We start from the raw sequence: 14,087 nt of genomic DNA, 5'->3' as shown, positions 1-14,087 counted from the left end.
TTCCCTACAGCAGTCATTTTGCCACAGTAACCTTTTTTTTTTTTTTTTCTCTTCTGAGTCTTACTCCAGAACTTTCTGCTTTCCTACCAAGCCCTCATTTTGCCTCTTTTCTTCATGCTGTGGTAGCATACTTCTCCTTCTGTAAGTGATCCCATGTTCAGAAGCTCAAAAACAGACTAGTCAGCTCAACAAATTAGGGACAGTGGCGGGGGAGGGGGGAAGCTGGGAGTAAACTGAAAGCGCCAGTACAATAATCACTGCGCCAGAGGTTAAGGGGTTAACACCTGGGCTAAGGATGCCAAACCACACAGAAGATGAATGTAAAATGATGGATGCACTAATTGCCCTGATTTGGTCATTACACATCTGCACATGCACCACATCAAATTAACCTGAAGCCATTAGGCTTGTGCAGGAAGTGCTTCCCAATGTGGCATCTTGCTAGACCTAATTCTTAATTTTTTAAATTAATCAAGTAATTAATTTTTTCCCAGCCTGATCACAATTTCTCCACCCCCACTCCCCTACTCCTAGTCCCTCACCGCATCTACTTTCTGTCCTTTCCCTTCAGAAAAGTACAAGTCTTTCTCATATATACCAAGCTGCAGCAAGACTAGGCACCTCTTCTCCTATTAAGGCTGGAGGAGGCAACCTGGTAGGAGGTAAGGGTCCCAAGAGCAGGCAACAGAATCAGAGACAGCCCCTATCCCCTCTGCCAGGAGTCCCACAAGAAGACAAAGCCACACAAAAGCAACACATGTAAAAAGGGCACAGGTCCCATGCAAGTTCTCTAGTAAGTGGTTCAGTCTCTGTGAGACCCCATGAGCCCAAGTTAGTTGACTCTGTATATTTTTCCATGGTATCCTTGGCCCTTTGGCTCCCACAATGCTTCCTCCCCCTCTTTCACAGAATTTTCCAAGGCCTGCTTAATGTTTGGCTGTGGGTCTCGGCATGTTACCATCAGTTGCCCTGTGAAGCCTCTCTGAAGACTCTCCGATGATGGGCTAGGCAATGATCTGGGGTCCCTATAATCAACCTAGCCTCTGGTAAAGGAGCTGAAGGTCGAATTTTTAAATAGTTGTAATCATTTTCAAAGACCACTGTTTTTAATCATTCTGAAAGCAAATATCATAATTTTTTTAATTGATTCTGTGGGTATTTCACATCATGCATCTCAATCCTACCCACTTCCCAGTCCTTCCGTATCTGTTCTCCAATCTTGTAACCTCCATCCCAAAAGAAAATAAAACAAAAAATTAGAATTAAAAAAATAAACAGAAAAGAAAAAAAAATCCCACCAACCCCTCAAGGCAACAACCTGCTCCTCTATCAATTGCAGCCTTCTCTCACACCAGGAACAACTGTCCAGTCTCCAGCTCCACCATCCCTGTACCACTCAACTCCTCCGTTTTTCCTGCCCCTCCATCACGTCATAGTGGCATTGGAAACTGTGCTTTGTCACACAGTATATGCTTTTCCCCAAACAGCTTTACTTGCAAAGATTCATGGCAACGAGTCACAGGTCTGGTTCAAGGACTCTGGCTTCTGTTAACAGCATTAATACTGGAACCTCACTTCAGATATCCGGTTGTTGCCCAGAGTCATGGAGCTCCTGTGACTATGGTTCCACAGGACCAGTCCCTTTGTGCTCCAGCCAGACATCATCATGGCCTCAGGGGACAGCAGCACAGGCCTCTCAGATCACTTTGGCCCCTGGTGGCAGTGGCATACCCCCACTGCCATCAACACTGTCTCAGATGGCAACCCAGACCAGAACAATAGACAGCCAAATGGCTGGGGCCAGACATCACCATGGACTTGTGTGGCAGTTCAGGCACCTCATATTGGCCTGTTCTCAATGCCATTGAGTCTCCAGTTCCACCTCTCTCCACAGTGCATGAATTGGTTCATTTCTCTTTCTCTCCCATTTATCCACCATGTACTCTCTCTCCCATCTATCCACCATGTACTCTCTCTCCCATCTCTCCACCATGTACTCTCTCTCCCATCTCTCCGCCATGTACTACTCTCTCTCCCATCTTTCCATCACATTTTTGTTCGTTGTACTGGAGCTCACCACCCTGGGACTTGGGAGTCATGTAACATATTTTGATCATGTTTTCCCCCTCCCTCGATTCCTCCCAAGCCCCCTAACTCTCTATCCACAGAACATCATGTTCTTTTCATTTTCCCTTCTTCCAAATTCTTCTATTGGAGATTCCTGAGACCACTTCCCAAAGAAACTATGTTCTCAAGTATTTGCTTCTGTTCCAAAGAGAACCCAATCTGAGACAGTTTTGTATGTTTTAGTGTTTGCATGTTATATACTTTCCCATCTTTATATTTCTGACTTTCATGTTTCTTTTATTTTTAAATATTTCTCTAGTGAACAATGGATATTATATTTTATTTTCTCCAACAATACATCCATTTGTTCTTAAAAGCATTTCCATTGGTGTACATTCATATAATCATGGAAGTATTTGGGTTTTAAGTGTTTCTTTTTTCTTCTCTTTCTCTACTTTCCTTCTTTCCACCTTTTTTTTGAGACAGAGTCTTCTGTAGTCCATGCTGATTTTGGTTTACTATGTGGCTGAGGCTAGCCTTGAACTCTGATCCTTCTATCCCCCTTCCCAAGCACACTCCTGGTGCGTCTCACTTACCTGGCACCGTGCTTACATCTTTACTTTCTGTCTTCCATGGTTTCCCTCTTCTTCACAGTGTATTTTAAGTTGATTTGCTTTTTCTATTACTCCATTTCCCTGGTTTGATATTTACATACCCTCTAACAATTTCAGTGATTAGAGATTATATAGTCATCCTCACCAGAGCAAAGTCGACTTGATTACTTGAAGCAGTGACTCATTGTTGCTTGTGACATTCACCATGGATGTGGGTTTCATTCCTGTGAGAAGATCAGGTCAGGTTTTATTGGGTTTCATCACTTTTTAATTTTCCCTGGGACATAGATGGCCAGCAAGCCTATGAGCCCCTTCAAAGCTGGAAGGGGGTGTGACGAGAATGGCTGGGATGATAGAGCAGGTATCATCATGGAGCCGAAATAACTATTTTTGGTGTGTGGGGTTTTGGTTACCTCACCTTTTCCTTTGCTCCAGTTATTTCTTATAGAATGCCAGTCTTGCTCTTTGCCGCTGGCCTTCCCGTGACCTTTCTTCTGTCCCCACCCTTCCTGCTCGATTGCCTATTTATGCTGTATTTCCATGGTATCTTGCTGGGCTGCCATAAGAAAGTTCCACAGTCATTTGTTTAAACAGCAATTCTCAACCTGGCTGCAAACCCCAAGGGAGTCACACATCAAATATTTCCATATCACATATTTACACCACAATTCATAATGGTAGCAAGATTACAGCTATGATGTAGCAACAAGAGTAATTTTTTGTTTGGGGGTCACCACAACATGAGGAACTGTTTTAAAGGGTTGCAGCATTAGTAAGAGAACCCCTGGTTTAAAACAAAAATTTGTTGTCTTATATTTTTGGAGGACAGAAATTTAAAATAAAGATGTTAATAGGGCCTCACTCCCTTCTAATCCTCTACAAGTGGTTCTCAACCTTCCTAACACTGCAACCCTTTAATGCAGTTTCTCATGTTGTGTTGACCCTCAACCATAAAATTATTTTGTTGTCACTTCATAACTGTAATTTTGCTACTGCTATGAACCGTAATGCAAATATACTATACACATGATATCTAATATGTGGCCCCTGTAGAGGTCAGGACTCAGAGGTTGAGAACCATTCTCTTTTTTCCCTGTCATTTCCTGCTTTCTAGAGGTTGTCAGCCCTTTTGACATTTCTTAGCTTGAAGTTAAGTCATCCTAATGGATGAAGGATGTTTTTCTTTGTGTGTATTCTCATGTCTCTTCTTATGACCATGTTTACATTTCTCTGTTACCAGGACAACAATTATTAGAGTAGGGTCCATCAAAATAAAACATGACCTCATATGAACTTGGTTATATTTACAATATCCTACTACTAAATAAAGTCATATTCTGATGTTCGAAATGAATCTGAATTTTGAGGAGACAGTATTTAATATAGGACGAATTCATTTATCCTAGATAGTCTTTTAAAAATAGACTGAAAGTTAGAAATCCTATGCAGGAATTTGGGGTTTTTTTTGTTTTGTTTTGTTTTTTGTTTGGCCTTTTTATTTATTTATTTTTTAGCGGTTAAACATTTAACTTGTTTTTTATTATTATTATTATTATTATTATTATTATTATTATTATTACATGTTTTAATTTTATACATCAGCCATGGGTGCCCCTGTCCTCCCCTCTCCCACCCCACGCCCACCTTCCCCCCATTCCCTCCCATCCATTCCAATGTCAGGCAGTAACAAGACACCCCTGGAGATTCATTTAAACCTGGTGGATTCAGTACAGGCAGGTCCTGTCACCTCCTTCCAGACTGAGCATGTGTCCCTGTGTAAGCCCAAGGTTCCAAACAGCCAGCTCATGCACTAAGGACAGGTCCTGGTCCCACAGATTGGGAGGCTCCCAAAGACATCAAGCTATTCAATTGTCTCACGTATGCAGAGGGCCTGATCTAGCTGGAGCTCCACAGCCATCATGTGCTTCCATTCGTTTAGCTATTTGTCCCTGTGCTTTTGCAATCTTGGATTCAACAATTCACGCTTTTGCAGACCCTCCTCTTTCTTGACAGTTGGACAACTGGAGCTCCACCTGGGGTCTGGCTAAGGATCTCTGCATCCACTTCCACCAGTTATTGGATGAGAGTTCCAAGACGACTGTTAGGGGGTGTGGTCATCTGATCAACAGACTAGGTCAGATCTGGCTTTCTCTCTACCATTGCCAGCAGTCTACAGAAGATATATCATGGTGGATTTCTGGGGACCTCTCGAGCACTCTGTTCTCATGTGGTCTTCATTTTCATGGTCTGTTATTCCTCGTTCTCCCTTTCTGTTCTTGATCCAGCTGGGATCTCCTGCTCCCCTAAGCTATCTTTACTTAAATCTTGCCCTTCATTATTCCCACTGTCATCCAAGTTGTTCATGTATAACTCATCCATTTCTCTGTCATTTGGTGATCCTTGGGTCTTTCCTAGGGCCCCGTTTTCTAGGTAGCCTCCCTGAAGTTGTGTAGCAGTCTAGTCATCTTTGTTTTACATCTAGTATCCTCCTATGAGTGAGTACATACCATGTTTGTCCTTCTGAGTCTGGGTTACCTCACTCAGGATGATTTTTTTCTAGATCCATCCATTTGCCTGCAAACCTCATGATGTCATTTTTTTCTCTGCTGAGTAGTACTCCTTTGTGTATATGTACCATATTTTCTTTATCCATTCTTCACTTGAAGGGAATCTAGGTTGTTTCCAGGTTTTGGCTATTACAAACAAGGCTGACATGAACATAGCTGAGCAAATGCCCTTGTGGTACGATTGAGCATTCCTTGGGTAAATGCCCAAGAGTGCCCAGCTGGATCTTGGGGTGGATGGATTCCCAATTTTCTAAAGAAGTACATATTGATTTCCAAAGTAGCTGTACAAGCTTGCATTCCCACCAGCAGTGGAGGAGAGTTCCCCTTGCTCCACATCCTCTCCAGCATAAGCTGTCTTCTGTGTTTTTGATCTTAGCCACTCTGACAGGTGTAAGGTGGTATCTCAGAGTCATTTTGATTTGCATTTCATGGATAATTAGGGATGTTGAACAATTCCTTAAATGTCTTTCAGCCATTTGAACTTCCTCTGTGGAGAATTCTCTGTTTAGTTCTATAGCCCATTTCTTAATTGGACTGTTGGGCATTTTGATGTCAAATTTCTTGAGTTCTTTATATATTCTGGATATCAGCCCTCTGTCAGATGTGGGGTTGGTGAAAACCTTTTCCCATTCTGTAGGCTGTCACTTTGTCTTGTTGACCGTGTCTTTTGCTCTGCAAAAGCTTTTCAGTTTCCACAGGTCCCATTGATTGATTGTTTCTCTCAGTGTGTGGGCTACTGGTGTTATATTTAGAAAGTGATCTCTGGTGTCAATGTGTTCAATAGTATGTCCTACTTTCTCTTCTATCAGGTTCAAAGTAACTGGATTTATGTTGAGGTCTTTGATCCACTTGGACTTAAGTTTTGTGCACGGTGACAGATATGGATCTATTTGCAGCCTTCTACACATTGACATCCAGTTATGCCAGCACCATTTGTTGAAGAGGCTTTCTTTTTTCCATTGTACATTTTTTTGGCTTCTTTGCCAAAAATTATATGGTCATATGTAGTGGATAGCCATCCCAGCATTGGCCTGGAAGTTCCAACCACCATTGAGGCTTCAGTAATGATCATGCCCACAAGGCGGGGCAGAGGAGGGAGCAGAAGACCGAGGAGCAAGAGGAGGTGGCTCTCTTGGTTCCGGGACACGGGACGCTGGAGGTAGACCGAGCAGAGTTCTCCAGAGAACACCGCTGGTCTGCCCTATACCTTTGCCAGACCCTGCAACCTACTCCTTCATTTGTAAGTTACCCCACAAAATAAACCTCCCTTTTAACTACATGGAGTGGCCTTAATAATTTCACCAATATCTGGCGCCCAACGTGGGACTCTTAATCCCAGGGTCATGGGTTCGTGCTGTTGTTATGTCCCCCTTTTCATTTGCTGCTTTTGTTAAAGTGGATGCTCTCTCTCTGTCTTTTGGTTAGTTTGGATAAGGGCTTGTCTATCTTGTTGATCTTCTCAAAGAACCAACTCTTTGTTTCATTAATCCTTTGTATTGTTCTCTTTATTTCTATTTTATTGATTTCAGCTCTCAATTTGATAATTTCCTGGTGTCTGTTCCTCCTAGGAGACTTTGCTTCTTCCTGTTCAAGGGATTTCAGGTGTGCTGTCAAGTCACTAGTGTGAGATTTCTCCAACTTCTTTATGTGGGCATTTACTGCTATGAATTTCCGTCTTAGCACTGCTTTCATTGTGTCTCATAAGTTTGGGTATGTGGTGTATTCATTTTCATTGATCTCTAGGAAGTCTTTAATTTCTTTCTTTATTTCTTCCTTAACCCATTGGTGATTCAGTTGAGCAGTTTTCAGTTTCCATGAGATTGTAGGATTTCTGTAGTTTTTTTCTGTTGTTGAAATCTAACTTTAAACCATGGTGGTCTGAGAGAGCACAGGAGGTTATTCCAATTGTTTTGTATCTGTTGAGATTTGCTTTGTGGCCAAGTATGTGGTCGATTTTAGAGAAGGTTCCATGGGGTGCTGAGAAGAAGGTATATTCTTTTTTGTTTGGGTGGAATGTTCTGTAGATATCGATTAAGTCCATTTGAGCCATAACATCAGTTATGACCATTATGTCTCTGTTAAGTTTCAATTTGGCCCATCTGTTCAGAGGTGAAAGTGGGGTGTTGAAGTCTCCCACTATTAATGTGTGGGGTTTTATATGTGATTTAAGCTTTAATAATGTTTCTTTTACATATGTGGGTGCCCTTGTTTTGGGGGCATAAATGTTCAGAATTGAGACTTCATCTTGGTGCATCTTTCCTGTGATGAGGATGTAATGTCCTTCATCATCTCTTTTGATTGATTTTAGTTTGAACTCTATTTTGCTGGATATTAGGATGGCTACACCAGCTAGCTTCTTAAGACCATTTGATTGGAAAGTCTTTTCCCAGCCTTTTATTCTTAGAAGATGTCTGTCTTTGAATTTGAGGTGTGTTTCTTGTATGCAACAGAAAGATGGGTCCTTTTTCATATCCATTCTTTTAGTCTGTGTCTTTTTATAGGTCAATTAAGTCCATTGATATTAAGGGATATTAATGACCAGTGATTGTTCATTCCTGTTGTTATTTTTATTTTTTGGTGGTAGTGTGTGTGTACTTCTCTTCTTTGGGGTTTACTGCTGTGATGTTATGTATTGCCTGTGTTTTCATGGGTGTATCTGCCTTCCTTAGGTGGGAATTTTCCTTCTAGTGCTTTCTGTAGGGCTGGGTTTGTGGATAAGTATTGTTTAAATCTGGTTTTGTCTTGGAACGTCTTGTTCATTCCATCTATGATGATTGAAAGTTTTGCTGGGTATATTAGTCTAGGCTGGCATCCATGGTCTCTTAGTGTCTGCATTATATCTGTCCAGGTCTTTCTGGCTTTCAAAGTCTCCATTGAGAAATCAGGTGTGTTTCTGATGGGTTTGTCTTTATAAGTCACTTGGCCTTTTTCCTTTGCTGCCCCAAATATTCTTTCTTTATTCTGTACGTTTAGTTGTTTAATTATTATGTGGCAAGGGAACTTTGGGGGGGGTCTAGTCTGTTTGGTGTTGTATAGGCTTCTTGTATCTTCATAGGCATTTCCTTCTTTAAGTTTGGAAAGTTTTCTTCTATGATCTTGTTAAATATATTTTCTGTGCCTTTGAATTGGTATTCTCCTCCTTCCTCTATCCCTATTATTGGTAGGTTTGGTCTTTTCATGGTGTCCCAAATTTCTTGGTCATTTTGGGTCATGACTTTGTTGGTTTTAGTGTTTTCTGTGACTGTTGAATCTATTTCTTCTACCATATCTTCAACACCAGAGATCCTCTCTTCCATCTCTTGCATTCTGTTGGTTATACTTGACTCTGAAGTTCCTATTTATTTACTCAGATTTTCTATTTCCAACAGTCCTTCTGCTAGTGTCTTCTTCATTTTTTCTATTTACCTCTTCAGGTTTTGGAATGTCTCCCTTGATTTTTCATGATTTTCTTTCAAGGACTTATTATTTTCTTCTGCTTTAATTGTCCTTTCCTCTAGTTTATTATAGCGTTCTTCCCATTTTTTGTTTGTCTCTTCCTCTACTTTATTTTTTATTTCTTCTATATAAGGCTCTAGCCTCTTCATGATGTTACTTATAAGGTTGTTTTTTTCTTCTTCTTCCATTCCGTGATGTTCAGGTCTAGCTGTTGGAGAAGGGTTAGGTTTTGGTGATGCTGTATTGCTCTTTATTTTGTTGTATGTACTTCTGCCTTGATGTCTGCCCATCTCCTGTTAGGTTTGTTCTTGGTCTTATCAGTGTACTTGGTCCAGAGAGAGCTGACAGATTTAGGGAGCCTCTCTCTGGTCCATATGGAAGCTCTGGGCCAGATGGGAGTGCTGGTCCAGGTGAGAATGCTGGCCGGATAGGAGCTGGGTTCTGGACTCTGAGTCTCATGAAGTCCCTGGGGTCTCCTTATTTGTCCAGATGGGAGCTCCTCTTGTCCAGATGGGAGTTCCTCTGGTCTCTCCAAATATCGTAATTTAATGGCCACATATTTATGGAAAAATTGATTGATATATAGAAAGCCATTCATTGTATAAAGGAGATATATAAATTTAGCAGTGCTACACTTCAAGAAATCCCATGTATGATTAAAGCAATCTTAAAACCAGAAAACCATTACAAAAACATTTTCAGAGAAAAAACAATTTGTTCTGTAATTGAGTTCTTTTAGTTACTCAAAAATCTCCTAACACATTAAAAATAGATTGGTTTGATAAAAATTCAGACTATACACACATAAACTTTTTCTGAAAAAGAATCAATCACATGTATATATTAATATAAACATCTATGTGGATGTCAAGAAACTTCTATGGAGTCATTTATAAATCCCATCCTCCTCATGGTGCTCTATTTCCTGTAACAAAATCCACTTAATCCTAAACTTCCACTGCCTAGGAACAGATGTCATATGGCATTGATCTAATAGTTTCAGGTTACATGGTACTTACAGGTAGCAAGTAAAACAGATGGTAAACAATAACAATGGAGAATGAGTAGAGCACCTTATGAGGAAATTAATCTAAATCAATTCGAAATGGGTAATAATTTTGCTGCAAAGCAAGCAAAAAAGTAGAAATGGGCTGACAAGGTGGTTCAGTTGCTAACAGTAGTTCAATCCAAGCCTGATTACCTGGGTTCAGTCTTCAGTTCACATGTTAAAAAGCAGAGAATCAATACAGGCTATACTCACATATGTCAGTGCACAAATTTGCAGATATACAGAGATGTTCTGTCACACAGATACACAATCAAAATGAGTAAATGAATGTAAACACTTTTTACAACATAGACTGATAGTGATGTTTTATAATAAAGTTTTAACACAGTGACAGGATGTGGATGGGAAAAGGGAGTCCTCACTGATTTCTGTTTCTCTTACATAGTGAGAAATGGATGAACATCCAAGCAAACAACAGAATGAAATGGGAAGTTTAAGTAAACCAAGGAGATTAAGCCAAATATACTACTACTACTAATTGTGGTGATGTTTTATTTGTGTTGAAATATATGGTTATATTTTATCTGTATGTTAATAAGTAAAGCATGCCTGGAGATCAAGGGGAAAAGGCCAGCCATTTTTAAGTAAACATAGAAGTCAGGCCGTGGTAGCACATGACCTTAATCTGACCACTTGGCAGGCAGGGTCTCTGTGTGTTCAAGGACACACTAGGGAAAAGCCAAGCATGGTGACACACGCCCTTAATCCTACTACCAACCATAGAGACATGGAGGTCTGTACAGATAGGCAGAAACAAGGAAGTGGGGTAGCTGGGCTAAGAACCAATGAGAGGGCAGAACAGCAAGGCAATAAAGGTGCAGGTAGACAGGAAGTAGCTCACTTTAGGTAAGCTACAGAGTTGGAGAGTAAGGTTGGAAGCTATCCTGTTTCCCTGATCTCTAAGCCTTTCACCCTTATATTTGGCTCTGTGTTCTTCATTTAATAAGACTGTTTAGAAATTCATCTACAACTAGTGCTACTAATACTACTACTTATAATAATAATGATGATAATAATAATGACACTTCAAATATAATGTTAAAGATCCAACCAAATTTTCACTGTATGGACTTGACAGTGACATCAACATGAAAAATAATAACTGTCCTGAGTCTTACATAAGAAAGGAGAAAGTCAAGGTTCAAACTGACCCATCTTTAGAACTTTATTTATTTGGAGTGGGAGAGCTGAGAGATAAAGGGATGAGGAGATAGGAGTGACTCACAAAGAAGATGAAATGAAGGCCAGGTAGGCTAGATTGGCTATGAAAATAGATGAAAATAGAGAATTAAGGGGAAAAAGAAAACACTCAAGATCTCTATATGATCAAAACACATGTTTGGTTGAAGTGAGAGAATAAGAAAGTTATCATGGTCAGAAATAAGAATCCAAGATTTCCAACTGCACCATGATTTTAGTAATAAAATATAAAACTTGGGGTATTGTGTGGAAATGGGTAGCTTAAATATAAGAATGGGGTTGTGACAAGAGTGTAAGGAACCATGATAGCCTGAGAGTTGCTGAATGTCAGGTGGATATTGAAGAGTACTTCTAATTCTTAGATAGGACAGTGTGGTTTGGGCAAAGTTAAGGTGCATGAGTGGTTAATGGAGAGATGAGTAGTGAGTGTGTAGATGAGTCAGGGGTGTTCTATCCTGATAGAATTCTATCAACAGATTTTTAGGAGGAATGGATGAAACATCTTTTCCTTACCCATTTATTGTACTCCACAGAACTTAGCAGCATGGACACCTTCTTCCACAAAAGGCATTGTGTAGTAGACTATTATGTAATATACTTGAAAGAGAAACACTGGAGGCAAAGACATGTACAGGAGGCATAATCTGCACATGGAACTGGGTGAAATGGAAGAAAATGTTTAAAATAGAGCTGAGATGAAGTGCTTAGTAGGCCCTGTCATGTAGGTGAAACGAAAGGTTCCAATTGCACAAAAGAATTACATCAGAGGGTTAAGGAGTAATAACCAACATTCCAGAGAATAAACAGAGATGAACATGGTGATGGAATATTGCCATTCTCTCAAGGAGGACTAGTCTCTCCTGCGGGAGTGTTGATGTTAGAGATTGCACGGGCATTACTTCTGTGGCTTTCTCACAGTAGACATTTGTCAGACCATGTCCTTTGCAATAAATGAAGTGGCCACATACCCTGGAAACACAGTAACTTGACTCTTCAGGAAACTTTTCCTGATTTCGTCTTATACAAAGCCTACCTCTTTCCTAGTCTGTGCTTATGAACATTAGATAGTCTTTCATTGTACTATGAAAAATTGCAACAAAATATCAAATAATTTCTATTGTGGAGTTCATTAATTGATGATTAATTGCTGGTAGAGTCTTGGGGCAGGTGACTACTCCTTGTTAATTTTGATAATATTGATAATATTAAAAATAACCACAGAGCTAAGATGATATAGCAAAACCTAAAATATATACCTCCTAATTGTTATATATGCCTAGTACCAAAATATATACCTTCCCAAACCATTAACACAGATTTATTTTAAAAATAAGTCTGGTGTTGTGGTAAATCCTCTGTAGATAAGGACCATATGACATTGAACATGTAAAAATGTTAGGAGCACAGATGGTGTATGAAGTGTTATTAAGCATCTAACACTAACATTAAAAACAATGAAGATGGTAGGAGGACAATTTCAGAGGGAATGGATATGTCTGTGGCATTGATGGTGATTGTTTTATAAGCATATATTTATACCCAACTCAGCAAGTTAATACATTATGTAAATACACATTTCTATATGTCTTTTTATTGTTTCTTAATAAAAAGATAGATAAGTAACTAAATAAACACACTACAAACTTTTTGAAATCCTGGAAAGAAAAGGAATAAATAAGCTAGGCATAGGATTTTATTCACTTAAATAAACTATAGACATCAGTTTATTATTGTACTACTAAGCAATCAAAATCTGTTCCAGTAAATGGATGGACTTTCAGTGTTTGAGTTTCTCAGAATATGTTTGGACTTCCTTCAATTTAGAATATGCTGCCTTTTTGAATAAAAAATGTTGTATTGAGTCATAATAATTTATTTTGAGTCTGGATAAATTTTTAAGCTAAATGTACTTTTTAACAAATACTGTCTTTCAGTTCAAGCAGAGAATCACCAAACTTTCTTGAAGAGCCAAATAATCATGTTAGGATCTGTAGACCATCCACTCTCTGTCACCTCCTCAACTCAGCCACCTTTGTGTAAAAGTGAATGTGGTCTTAAGACAGATGGACTTCAATAAAAGTTAGTTTACAAAAGTAAGCAATATGCTGGAAGTTGTATGAGCTATAAGAGCACAGAGTTTTCTAAGTAGAATTCTCCTAGCTACCACTTTTTGAAAGGCCCATTATGTGCTAAGTACTTTAAAGAAATTCATTATCTCATTTAATCCCCCCAAACAGCTATAATGACAGCAGTTGATGGGGAGTGTAATGGCCCTGTATTTAGGAAATAGTATTATGTAAGAGCTTGAAAGCTTAACTTTCACACTACACCACAAAAGGCCATGAGGTTTGAAAAAAGCAATTTCTTTGTTAGGTTTCTACACATTATAGAATAAATTGTTTTGAAAAATTCAAAATAAACCACTCTACTCATTAGGAGTCAATTCACAGTCTAAACCAGCTTCCTTTAAGAATGAATTAAGCTGCTTAGCTTCTGTTGTGGAGCCGGAGACTTGCTCTGTTACTTTGGATTAATTAATCTAAATTTAGAATCAGCTAAGAAACAGGGAAAGGATATTTTTATTTCCCGGACTATGCATTAACATAAAAAGTAGAGACCAATTATTTAGTTAAAAAACATTTACTTTTCATTTTCATCTAAAATAATATTTACTTATCATTACACACATATGCATTTTAATATAATTTTATGTTTTAGTCACAAGTATTACTATTGACAGTTATTTTCTGCTGTATGGTAATTTAGATATTGTGTAGCCAGTAGGCTGTTAATTTATTAAAATTCTATGTGCTAAGTGCAGTCCTATCACAGGAGGCAAGCAATTTTAACAGAATTTCTCACTTAAGAAACTACATTTTTTAAGCAAAAAGGAGTCATAACTTACTGCTCTGTATTTCTCCTGAACATTAAATAAAAACTCTAATTCTGGCCTGGAAAAAGTGCCCTTGAAACAGATATTCAGCTTTCCTGATGTATGTTGTCTCTCAAGCTTAGATTATCTCTCTTGACTCCCTGCCAGTACACTCACATGAACACTATATTGTCTTTATTAAACTGTTGTTTTCTACCTAAAATTGTAAAATTAAAAATAATTGAAAAGTATTCCATATTTTT

The 14,087-nt window shown here is 39.0% G+C and overlaps 1 protein-coding gene across 1 annotated transcript in view; it reads left to right on the top strand.

The window, feature by feature from the left end:
* Positions 1–14,087, top strand: part of Nalcn (sodium leak channel, non-selective) — a 326,188-nt gene that overhangs the window by 124,891 nt on the left and 187,210 nt on the right. The gene's annotated exons all lie outside the window — the stretch shown is intronic.

This window comes from Onychomys torridus, chromosome 9 (assembly GCF_903995425.1).
Source record: "Onychomys torridus chromosome 9, mOncTor1.1, whole genome shotgun sequence".
NCBI lineage: Eukaryota > Metazoa > Chordata > Mammalia > Rodentia > Cricetidae > Onychomys > Onychomys torridus.
The sequence above is the reverse complement of the archived record's forward strand: the minus strand, read 5'-3'. Positions and strand labels throughout refer to the sequence as shown.